The sequence below is a fragment of the Echiichthys vipera genome (assembly GCF_963691815.1).
Source record: "Echiichthys vipera genome assembly, chromosome: 5".
NCBI classification, from domain to species: domain Eukaryota; kingdom Metazoa; phylum Chordata; class Actinopteri; order Perciformes; family Trachinidae; genus Echiichthys; species Echiichthys vipera.
The window spans coordinates 14,868,716-14,878,757 of NC_139830.1; positions in this window are offsets into that span (position 1 = coordinate 14,868,716).

Consider the following 10,042-nt stretch of genomic DNA (forward strand, 5'->3'; position numbering starts at 1 on the left):
AATGGATGAGTCCAGTGAGCTAATTACACAGCTGTAATGTACTCATCAATATTTAGGGGTAATCACAATGTTAACAGGAACTGATTATGCCTGAGAAGAAAAAAGAAGAGAAGAGAAGCATGACCCTGGATCATCCTCAGTATTTCAAACAAAGCTTATGAACATCTTATTGGCATGAGCAGTATAACAATATGGCATTGGAGGAGCACACATAGTGGGCTATAAAGTGGCTCTTCTAGAAAGCATAAAGAAAAGTTGTTTTTTTTTTTTTTCAGGAACATCAAACTAATGTCTCTATAACATAAATCTGGAATCTACTCCATGGGCCCTATTAGACGATATACAGTGCATGGTCTAAAGACTGTGGCACACTGGCATTCAGAGAATGTCAAACTCATATGTATAAAGAAAAGAATACAGAAATAAATTTGTAAATAAATACATTTTAAAAATTAATAACTACACATAAAAATATATTCCAAATGAATAGATGCAAAAATAAAGACAATCTTTTTCTGGCCTCTCTTCCTCCACATGTGATTCATTGCCTTTCCTCTACATCATCTTATTTTTCTAACCGGTTTGCCTCAATGCCACAAAAGGAACAGCAACACAAAGCCATCAATCTCACTCAAAAAAACACGGAGAGAGGCACGAAGGGGAAAACAGTTGGAAAATAATAGAACAGAAAGACACTCCCAGGGAGGGAAAGAGAGCAACAGAGTCATGCATGTAATTACCCTGTTGATTTCTTGGATAGACACTTGAAATCAAGATTGAGAGAGGAAGAGAGAGAGAAATTGAGATGGAAATTCTGTACTCTAACATCATATGTGCTGCTACTATTATTGCCACTACAGGGTCTTACGTGCTGTGATTAGTCCTACACATCCTCACACAAAAGATACATAGATACTCACGGACACTCTCCTGGACACGTGCTCCCGGGAACATGTAAGCATGCAACCCACACTCAGTCATACACACACACACACCCCTTTACGGTCATTTGCACCTACACCTGCATGCATGCACGCAAACACTCCCACACACGGTAATTCTCTGGTTAGTCACAGCCTTTCTAAGCTCAATCATACAAAACCGAAAAAAGGGCATGTAGGAAGGTAAAAAAGAGGGAAAGTGGAACATAAAAAGGATCAATGTAAATTTGCGAACAAATACAGACAGATGGAGGAGTGAGATTAGGGCAAATGAAAAAAGTTATTTATTGTTATTCTTATCCAAGGAGGAGGATATGTGTCTATCCTAAATGTAATGCTTATGATTATTTTTTTCATTTTCATTGTGGTGCTCTGTCTCATTTTGTACCAAGCTTCTTGACAGGAAATGGACCTCTTCCCCACTTCACTTGTCACACCTGGTTGTGGAGAGGTATTCCCACGCTGTTAAAATGGCTCTGCACAATTTGTCCTCTAGCGCCCTTATTGTCCCTCACGAACATTTTAATGCAGTGTGATACAGCTCTATATTTGTGTTTGCTTTGCTTTGTGTGGGTTTCATAACAGAAAATGCCCAATGTGTCCATTATCAGGAATTTTCATTTAATGCCTTTCTAGTTTTATAATCTATAATTTTATCAGGTAATATTTTCTTACTTTTGGACAAAGCCAGACTGGTTAGCTAGTTTACACCTCTTTCCAGTCTTTATTCAAAGCTAAGCTAACCGGCTGTAGCTTAAATTCACAAGAAAGCAAATAAGCATATTTCCCAAAATATGGGATTCAAATTGTGATGTACATTTATTATTAACTACTGTTTCTATTATATCTTTTTGGCTGAATGCAAATGTCCACCTTCTGGATTTGCGTATTGAGCCGTCGCAGACTTCAGTTGGACATGACATGTTCACTGTCATCACCTTAAGTCCACAAAGTTGAGTGACTACAATCATGAACATGATGATCACTGTTGAACTTGCCTGGTATTTTACATCCATCCATACAGGCAATTTAGCTAAGTGCACTGTAAGAGGAAGCTGGAGAACATGTAAAATCCACACAGACCCCAAACGGCCAGCAGGTTCAAACCTGCATTCCTCTTACTGTGAGGTGTAAGTGTTAAAACCACATCGTCGTGTCACAGATGTTACAGTGCACTTTTTTTATAAGGTATGCTGCAATAATAAAATGCATCTTAATGACCTCTAAAAACTGTACTTATATATCTGTACAATGATGTGGTTGAATATTATGTCTGGGCTACATGATTCAAGTAATGTTTTAATACAGTCACTGTTTTACATATTATGATTATTGAATGAAAGTTTGTATGTTTTGTTTTTTATTGGAAAACCCCAAAGTGACTTCCGTATTGTAATGAATTGTGGGTAATTGAATCAGTTAAAGTGAAATTCCGGTGTAAAATCATCCCAGGGTCTTTTTAGGCAAATTAGGTCATCAAATAAGCCATTGAAACAATTTTTTTCTGTGTATTAATCTATTAACGTAGATGTTCCAACCTGTAACGGCTAACAATGATTAGCTCGAGGCAGTACGGTGAAGGCATTAAAACGTCTTATTTAACCACTAATACTGCTCCAAATAACACCAGACCTCTGCAGTAGCATGATAAGAGTCCTTACACATTAACCAAAGCACCCACAACGTAGTTTGTGAACACGGAGTTTATTAAAAGAGTGTTTTGAAAGACTTACCTACTGGCCCCGGTACAAGCTGTTCCATTCAAGTCGATAACCAAATACAATCCAAAGGGAAGGAGCTCATTGATGATTTATTCCAGCAAAGTCATCTGTCATTCACAGGCTGTTAGCAACTCTCCGGAAAATCTACGTCAGTAGCTTATTTGATGACCCAATTTGCCTAAAATGACCCTGGGATGATTTTAAACCGGCATTTCACTTTAAGTCAGGACATTTGGATTCAGTCTCATTGTTCAATTTCTCTATTTTCTTTCTTAAGCCTCTGAATGTTTTCATTCGTCCAGGTCATCGTTATCCCCAAAGAAATTTAAGCCAAAAGCAACTGGACTTGGTTGTTTGTCTTGGAAGAAGTTTTACCTCTTATGCAAGAAGCTTCATCAGTTCATTTACGCATGACTAGGTACTTTTTTTTTTTAAGTATCTAGTAACTTTGAGAAAGAAAGCTTAAAAGTAAGTAGAGGTTTTGAACTTTGACCTTCAGTGGTATATGCCACACACACACACACACACACACACACGCACGCACACACACACACACACACACACGTGCCACACACACACACGCACACACACACACACACACACACACACACACACACACACACACACACACACACACACAAACACACAGGAGAGAAATAATAAACCTTCCCTGTTGTAACAGGTTGCTCTCCGTGTGGTCATAGAAAACAAGGTCACTGCCCACATCTTGAGCTTGCCAACTCCACAGGCTACCATGCAAGTAAGGTTATTAAACGGACCATCTGTCACTACACATGCGCTCACCTATGCTCACATGCATCTTATGCATACACGAGCATATGTTGGAAGACATGTGCATGTAAACAAATCTACACATACTCAAATCAGTGCACGCAGACCCACAAGAGGAAAGTTTTCATTTGGGTCTTTTGTGTTCAGTGGATTTCAATTTTATCTCTCTTTTTTTTCCTCCTGCATTGCAGAAAGACATGTGGATGCTCATGTAGCACATACATGCTGTGCAAGTGCATACAGCTACAAGGTTTAAGGCCAAGTACCAGTAGCCTACACATGCAGACACATAAATGTTGGAGACACTACTAGGCTATATATCAAATTAGTTGTGCTTTGCAACATTTGGAAATTAACATGATGTACTGAATGCTTTTATAGCAATGCATTAACCAACGCATTATAGCATCTAAAACTAGCAAGCTACCCTTCCCCATAGCAAGTAGGAATGGGAATTTACATGATTTTATTGATACCAATGCTATTATCCATTCATCAACTTCAACTGCTTGTCCCTAACAGGGACGCGGGGGGCTGGAGCCGATCCCAGCTGACATTGGGCGTGAGGGGGGGTACACCCTGGACAGGACGCCAGTCTATCACAGGGCACATAGAGACAAACAGAGACAGACAACCATTCACACTCACATTCACACCTACGGGCAGTTTAGAGTCATCACTTAACCCATCCATGCCTATGGACTGTGGGAGGAAGCCGGAGAACCTGGAGAGAAAACCATGCAGACACGGGGATAACATTCAAACTCCACACAGAAGAGCCCCAGCCCGGATTTGAACCGCCCTGGAGCCCCGCCCAATGCTATTATCGAATTGGCTAAGTAGTCAGCTTTTGTATTTCGATGCTGTTGTTAGCATGATGCTAAGAGGATGCTAGATCTTCTGCAGAAAGGCATTTGTGAAAAAAAAACTACAGTTTAATTTATTTACTTGAATTCAACTGTGTCAATGAAAGTTAATTAAAAAACAAGTGTAATCCATCTGTAGATATGAGCCAAAACATTGACATCACCATGTTCCTGTTAAACCTGCAAATTACTTGAGTGATTAAATCATTTGTAGCACAGAGGGAGTCAGCCACCCCATATCTGTAAATATATTAATGCCATCATCGTTTTTAGTGACAATAACAACACTGAAAATCCCTGTGGCTGTTTTCATTTAAGAGTTAAAATTAACCATCATTCTGTTTCCCTTTCCTCATCAGCTTTGAGACAAATACAGCTCAAAATCCACCATGACAGATAATCTTGGCTAAATAAATCATCATATTAAATGTAACCTTCATATTTAAATCTGCATGTTAATTTTCACTGATTAGGGGAGGGTTAAAACTGTATGCTCCTATTATGCTTAGTATCACAAAGAGCATGTAGGTAGGTACTGTACTGTACCACAAAGGACTAACTGTGGGATGTTCTATTTCAAGATGACATTTAGCTTAGCTTAATCTTAGTTAAGCAGGATGCATACCAGGGCTGTATCTCAAATTTGCTTCTCGATTATCATAATACGTAGCAAGGTAACAGAACATTAATCTTTAATTTTCTTTTATAGCCTTCGTGCTTCATGGCAACGCATATACACGACAGGATTTCATGTTTTTTAATAGAATTTTTCCACAAAACTTTACCCTGTGTTGTACCCTTTATCAAATAAACTGTTTCTTTAATGATGGCATTGGTAGCATTCCAAGATGAGTGGTGGAGGCCGAGTGTGTGTGGGTTTTATCGGTTTTCAAGCTTGATCAGAAAGCTGTCGGAATATGCTGCTGCTTGAATGCTGCTTGAAGGTTGGCTGGAGTGCAAGGCATCTAGTTCGTCTAGCCTTGAATCCCTGCCTTCCTTGTGTGTTTTTCTCTGCAGCAGTATACTGTAGCTCTTAACTGACAGTGATGTTGTGGATTGACCATTGCACATCGTTTGTTTCATGCTGTTTTCCACTCTTTCATGCACTGTGATTTATGCATTGTGATCAAATTGAAGAGGTCAGACCAGCTGTTTAAATAATCTCATGTCTTTTATAAATGCTGATTCAAAACATCCATTTCATAGAACTCTACAAACATCTTTGCAGATAATTAAAAATGAATGGTCTGGTCTATGCATATAGCAAGTCTCTTGCCCCAACCAGTTTTTTCCTTACCTTGCACAGAAGCTGAATTCTTGCGGAAACACACAAGAATTATGTTTGCATTTCACATGAAAATCCAACTTGTCAGCCTCCAATAATGCATTTGTGTTTGAGCTAGAAGTCATCTGGCCAATCAGTGTCCTGTGAGAAGCTGTCAGCAGTTGAGGGAGGAGAAAGAGGTTAGCGTAGATGCTGCAATAGCATTGTTTTATCAAAACTGGAGAGTCTTTCTTCATTGAAATAAGAGAACGGCATTGAAGGCTTTGGAAATGTGTTTATTATTTGATAGATAGATGGTTCATCCAATCCATCTGCCAGGTATATTTTAAAAGTGCTTACTTTTCCCCAATCCATTTCTAATGACGCCTTCTCAGATCAAAATCATCTGACGAGTCAGGTTAGGTTTTTCCTAGAGGCAAGTGAGTTCCTGAGAAGCTGCAATAATGTTTTTTTTATTCATGCAATGTTACCTCAAATCCTGAGCCAGTCAGAGATCTTAGCCATTTGGCATTTGCCACTGATTCAGTTTGCTTCTTCAATACATTTCTGTGATACCACATTCCTTGCACATGTTGATTTTGGCACGGCACAGCAAAGTGAAGACAGCTTGTGGGGTGTAATTAAAATATTCTGGAGGTCTGACAAAGTTTGAACCAATTGCAAAAACATAACATGGTTTACTTCAGCAAGTTGTTGCTTCTCTGTTTATTGACAGCTTTGGTTAGGGTAGGTTAGTCTAGCTAAATGAATGTAGCTAAAAACGTTGACATACTTTACTATACGTTTAAAATACAATAACTTAATCTTAGGAAGAGATTTTGGTTTTCAGTTAAGATTACTTTTTAGTTAAGATGACTCGGCAAGACGCTGAAGGGCTCCCCCAAGGGCACAGATCATGCTGGTTTTAGCTGCCAGTGAATCATGGAAAGCCCTGTCAGACTCAAGCACATTTCATGTTCTCAAGGGTTGAGATGTGTGATCCCCTTTGTCCTCTTAAGTACTACATTATATGCATTTTTTTCAATTGTAGGTGTAGTCATGTGTGCTTTTACAGTGTTTTTTAAATAAATGAAACAAAACATTTCGTTCACAAAACAGTGAGTTTGACAGACACAATGATCTTTAGAAATCTCGTCAAGCAGAACATCTTGGACCGGATGTCGAGGGATATTTTGGTTCCTCGTTACATTGTCATCTTGTTTTCTTCCAGGAACAGTTAAACCTCTGGATCACACTCCATGACTGCTGCATCCCTTTGCAAATCTTGAGTGCCTTTCCAATTTCAAATTATGCGGAAAGCAGATGATTTGGGTAGAAAGGCTTTGAACACAGCTTTGAGGTTGTGGTGGAGGTGTTGGTTGTGGTGAGGTGGAGGTGTGGAGTTTTACATACCAAAATGTTGAAATGAACTCTGTGGATGTACAGTGAGTGATTCGTGTTGAGTAGTTCAAAACATGTGTAACTGAAACTTGACATGTAGGTACATATTAAAGTTCTCCTTCTCAGGACTTTGAAACAGCTGTTCTCATAAATGCTCTAAAGCTTGACCTCTTCCCGACCCTGAAAGACATCATCACCGCAGACAAGCCCCAAGGCCTTGTGATGACTTCATGCTGATATGCATTAATCTCATCTGCCTTTCTTTTCCAGACTCAACGATGCCTCACCTTGCTCTATCACTTGCGCTTTCTTGACACAAAGTCTCAGTTTTCTTGTGCACAGACAACATTCGAAGCTGTTCAGTAATGTCAGCTCGGGCATTAGCAGTAAATGTGTTTCCACAAGAAACAGAAACAGTCTGGCTTATTAAGTGATATCATGACTGTGGATATCTACTCATTCTGTCTACCCAGTTTTTTTCCAATCTGGCTCTGAATGTGTTAGAAAGTAAATAAGGAAGTTTCCATTTTCTGCTTCTTTATACTTCTTCTGCCCAACAATTCAGCAAACAACTTACTTTGTGAATACAGAGTTTACATAAAAAAAAACCCACATCATAAGATATTAAAATGCCTCCTGAAAGATGAAACCACTGGATAATATGTACCGTATTGGCTTGTTGTGGCCCTTCATTACCCGTTGTTACATGCTTCGATTGTTAACATCTACACCAAACACATTTCACATATGGTTTCATTTAAGTACCTATTAGTGGCCCAAAGAGGTAAATTATTATTTCACAAAAAATAAAGAAAATTCAGAACACAAATTTGTCTTTTCCCTTCTTTTCCAGCCAATTAATCACCAACCATGGTCTTTAAAACCCCAGCAGTGTACAAAGTAGTTCAAATTAGCTCCACTTTGACCAGCTGACTATGGATTGATTCATCAATTATAACAACCTTAAAGAAAAATGGTGACCAATTTGGGCCATTCCGCAGAATGAATACTTTTACTTTAAATGAATAGTTCAACATTTTGGGAAATACAAAATTAGCTTTCTTGCCTAGAATTACATGAGAAGATTGGTACCATGAGTGCTAGTGATCTGCTCATCCATCTCTTGACAAGAAAGCAAATGAGCATGTTTCCTAAAATGTTTTATATTGCTACTATATATAATAATCTTGCTTATATTGGAGTATTTTAGGTGGTTGTATATTATGTAAAGGATCTTAATACTTCTCCCATCCCTAAGCCATACAGTTACCAGACATGCTACATAGCAGACTAGTTTCAGTCACATCAACTCGAAAAAAAAATGTCTCTATTATACGGCTATTTTTCTTTTGTAACATCTACGATGGCCTATTATATATACTATCACCTTAACCTAATCATGACTCAATATTACATCCAATTTCTATATCACAGTTGTCATAAAATATATTGAAAAATCCCTACCGCATAAATGTATACACCTACACACACACACACACACACACGCACACACACACACACACACACACACACACACACACACACACACACACACACACACACACACACACACACACACACACACTGTGTCTGCAGTGTTAGTTGAGACCCCCGGTGAGTTGTGTAACATGATGTGTTTCCTCCGTGGGAGAGATTTATACTATCTGTCAGCTGCTCTGTCTCACACTAATACACCACAGCCACTATTTCACTCTTCCTGCCTCTTTCTCTCATTGATTTTTCTATCACCTCTTCTGTTACTCTCTCATCTTCCTTTACCTTTATGTTACATTCTTTAAAAAATTCTGAGAAACACTTATTTGCTTACGAATTGTAGCAATTGTATCAAATGCCTTTGTAACTTTGTCCTACTAGTCATGAATTGCCTCAACAAAAAATGGTTTAAAATAAGAGGTAAGATGAAGACATGTTACATCTGATCACCTCATGTCTTGTTCTCTGTCTCCTCTTTCTCGTTCTCTCTCCCCTATTGATTTCCATTCCATAAATAATATGCCGTTAAACCTGATACCGTCATTTCTGTCATCTTCTCACTTTTCTTTCCATTTTTGCATCTCAACTCCCTCTTGTGCTTTGATACTTTGTCCTTTCCTCTCCTCACTCTTCTATCATCATCTTCTCCTCTCCTCTCTCCTCTCCTCTCCCATGCCAAGCTTCTTCTCTACTTCTGTCTAATCATTTAAATAGCTTTTCTTAACACTCTTTTAATGGTTATATATCTGGTTTGTATGGCTCTCATGGGAATAAAACAGTGTAATGCTTAAAAGCTGGAGCTTATGGGAACATATGTGTTTGTGTGTTGCTTTCTATAACAGCAGGGGGCACTGCTGCTCCTTAAATGGTGATGTGTGCACAGATGAAAGCAATGTTACTGTAGGTGGCCAGTTTCTTGATACAGTAGATGTGGTAGAGGCAATTTAAGTATTTAAAATTGTCCTTACAGGGAAAATTATGCTACAGGTCAGGATATCCCGCGATATATTGAGAAATAGTGATTGCAGAGCTATGAGGAGATTTGTAGGCAGACAATGTGGGGATAGGTTATAAGGCTGTGTAAAATGTAATTAAAATACTCCAATATTCTGAGAAGGGATTTTCATCACTTCAGCTCACACAGAGCTTAATGGATAGAAGTGGAATAAAAAGTAAGAGCATGTTCTCAAGTGCACTTTATCTATATTTGATATCAGTTACTTGTAATTATTGTGAATGTTTATTTAAATATGCACATCCATTATTGCAGTCAGTCAAAGTGATGTGGTATTTTGATGCCTCCATGCTCCTAGTGGGTTCCCATTGTTAAGTGCTCTTGTGCATGTTGGAGATCATGATCCTGTGAAGCTGGGGAGTCTTGCATTGCCAGACCATACTCCACATACTCGCTGTGGAACAGCTTATCCTTCGGGGCTAGGCTTGTTTATCTTTAAACCATTCACAATCGTTCATGCAAAATAGATAGCCGAGCTAGCAGAAGGGGCCTGACATCAAGCCCATGAGAGGGCCATGGATGTCAGGCTTTATCCCAGTGCTGTACAT